Source organism: Zea mays, chromosome 2 (genome assembly GCF_902167145.1).
Source record: "Zea mays cultivar B73 chromosome 2, Zm-B73-REFERENCE-NAM-5.0, whole genome shotgun sequence".
In the NCBI taxonomy this organism is placed as follows: Eukaryota; Viridiplantae; Streptophyta; class Magnoliopsida; order Poales; family Poaceae; genus Zea; species Zea mays.
Genome location: NC_050097.1, coordinates 231,365,217 through 231,368,167, shown reverse-complemented (window position 1 = coordinate 231,368,167; position 2,951 = coordinate 231,365,217). Strand labels below are relative to the sequence as shown.

Here is a 2,951-nt window from a genome sequence, read left to right as displayed (position 1 = left end):
ATACCACAACAAGTGAAGACAAATAAATTTACGTGGGAAACTCCTTGCGGAGAGAAAACCTACGGGCGACGGCGAGCAAAACTCCACTATGAAGATGAATAATATAATAGGTGGGAGCCAACAAGTGAGGGGAGGCTCGAGATCCCTAAATCACTCAAATTTGTGGATTGGTGCCTCTCAATCTCCCCTCTCTTCTCTTTAAGCCTAGCTCTCTCTTCTCTAGTTGCAAATGAGCTAGCGCGTACTAGACAAGCTTCCTCTAGAAGTCTGAGCAGCCACGTGCTGCACTTATTGGGACTGGTCTGGCCTTTTTACAGAAGACCCCATGCTGACCCCCAAGGTGGCTGGACACAGCCAACCCCAGAAGGATGTGTACAACGACCCTGGTGAGGAAAATTGGTGCTCTTGACCCCAAGGGTCGGCTGGAGCTGCCAACCACAGTACGTCATAAAATGTGGTACTCGTTTAGTAAACATCCCCTATTCTGTAGGCAAGCACAATCACATCTTATTTAGATTAAGGAATGAACTAGTGCAATCTCTCTTGCCATAGAGGAACAAGCTCATGGTCTACCATAGAATGAATAAGGTGGCGACACTAGCTACAAACAGGCTATCACCTACAACAATTCGCGTAACCATGCAATCATTTTATCCTAATCCAAGGACATCCAATAGTGTTCATATATAAGGAGGTCGTATAAAAAACAGAAAGTTCTATTATGATCAACGAAATCTTCTGATCCCACCAGAAGACAAAAGAGGATGAATAATGAGGATATATAAATGAAGAAATATTTAGTAGTTAGTAATCTCTATAGTACTTGCTTGTATATTTGTATATATTACTATTACTATTCATTTTAATGTACATATATTAATTACTAGTACATGATATTATCATTATATCAATTTAAAATAAGTTTATATATCTATATATATATATATATTAAATATCTATCTATATTAATTTGTAAATATATAAAATAGAAAGTCTATGGATAATATTGGTGTCTGTAGTCTCGGTTGTTCAAAACCGGGTGTAGATCGGTACTATGGCCCGTCCCAACTAATATTGATGGCCCTTTCTACTGTACTAATGACATGCATCAATCTATTAGTTTGGCTTTAATGCGTACCAGCTTCTACAGTATTTTTATCTCTATGAATTACAGTTGCAACAGTCTAAACAACTGGTTTTAATTCGAAGCAAACAACATCTAACCTCCGTGCTCCAATTCATCGGCTGTTTTATACCGTAGTATTCATTGGCTGTTTTATACTGTAGTAGTAGATAGATTCTATCTATCCGCCCTGGAGATAATCTAATGTAATGATATAGAAATAATCCAAGTCATGAGCGAGATATCCTCCAAGCATTAGTTTATCAAAATTTAATTAAAACGGAATTTATACATAGCGTTCAATATATATGCAGAGTGACATGTACACCAGCAGCAGCTGAATAGAGAACAAGAATAAGGGAATAAGGGGGACATTCTTAACTAGATCTATCCTCGATCTTTTTGCCATCACGTACATGGCGGTGGCCAAGCAGACCACGATCGCCGCCGCTGTGCTGGTCATCGCTGCGATCCTGTTGTGTTCCTCTCCATGCTACCAAGCTGGAAACTGTAAGCACCCTTGTTTATTTGTTTTGCTGCTATATATGCTAGCTTGAACTGCATGTGTTGCATTTCTCTCCCAGCCAGTCTTCGGCTGCGAGCAGTGCTTTCGCCCCGAGGGTTCCTGTACCACGGAGAGATGCCACACGCAGTGCCAATCCAAAGGATACAAAACCAGCAATCCCCACTGTAAACTGTGTAGGACTGCTGAACTGTGGTGCTGCTGCACTTGATGTTTGTTCTCTCTCACCCACCCCAGCATGTGAAGTGAAAAGTATTTAATACCAACCAGAATCATTAATAAATAACCAAGGTATCATTTGGTTCGCGAAGTGTAACGTAAGTGGTAATAGTAATAATATATGATTCACACTTGAATACCAACGATAACAAGTATGGATAGGTTAGTATCCATTTTTCGTGCGATATTCTATTACTGTTGGACTTAAACAAATTAAAGGTATGATTCATGCTTGAATCGTGCCGCGGAGAGTTAGCTATATACTTATGCATGCCATGCATCAACGACTATATATGAGCACAAAACTAGCTAGCGTGAACGAGCAAATCGAAAGCAGCTATCATATATGCGTTACACAGTAGCTAGACTTCTCTACCGAACATAATCGTCCATGTTGGATTGCAGGCAAAAAAAAAAAAAAAAGAGAAACACAACCTTGTTATTACAATCATAGTTATATATCTTGCCAAAGAATCGAAAGAGAAGACCAAAGTACGTGTCCTTTGTGCGCGCAGAAGCTAGCTAGCTGAGCAAGTGAGCCCAGATCATTATCATGGTGAGCATGCACACACTGGCCCAGCATCAAGCCGCACGAGAGGTACGCCATGTTGAAGAAGTTCTTGAAATCCGAATCCACCGTTAGAAGGCGGAGGAGGTCGACTGTTAGGCCGATCCCCGCGGCAGCTCCTGTTGCAACCAGCACAGCAAACACCTGCAGCATGCACTCTAGCAGCTTACTCATCCTCATATTTATTTTCAAACTCTACTCTGCGAACAGTATAGTCTACAGTCCACAACAATACAAAATAATATTTTTTAGGTAAACTCTGGGTGAACTGCAGACGGCCTTAGGGTATTGTTTGGTTCGAAGAATCACTCCATCTAAAATAAGGGGTGTATCATGAGTGTATGCATCAAATTTGGTAGGATGACCTTATTCCTATATTAATACTAACTAACTATAAGAATTAAGAAAAAATGAGACGGTGATGGATCAAACTTATTTTATTCCACGAACCAAACAAAAAATGAGAAGCGAGATGACGGTGGACAACTAACTCATTTCTTAAACCAAACACACTGTGA

The 2,951-nt window shown here is 40.2% G+C and overlaps 1 long non-coding RNA gene across 1 annotated transcript; it reads left to right on the top strand.

Moving 5' to 3' along the window:
* The first annotated feature begins 1,441 nt into the window (after positions 1-1,441).
* LOC103648051 (uncharacterized) lies at positions 1,442-2,008 on the top strand. The gene is made up of 2 exons (XR_563206.4): positions 1,442-1,633; positions 1,712-2,008. It is a non-coding gene; the product is annotated as an uncharacterized lncRNA (long non-coding RNA).
* Positions 2,009-2,951: the final 943 nt, after the last annotated feature.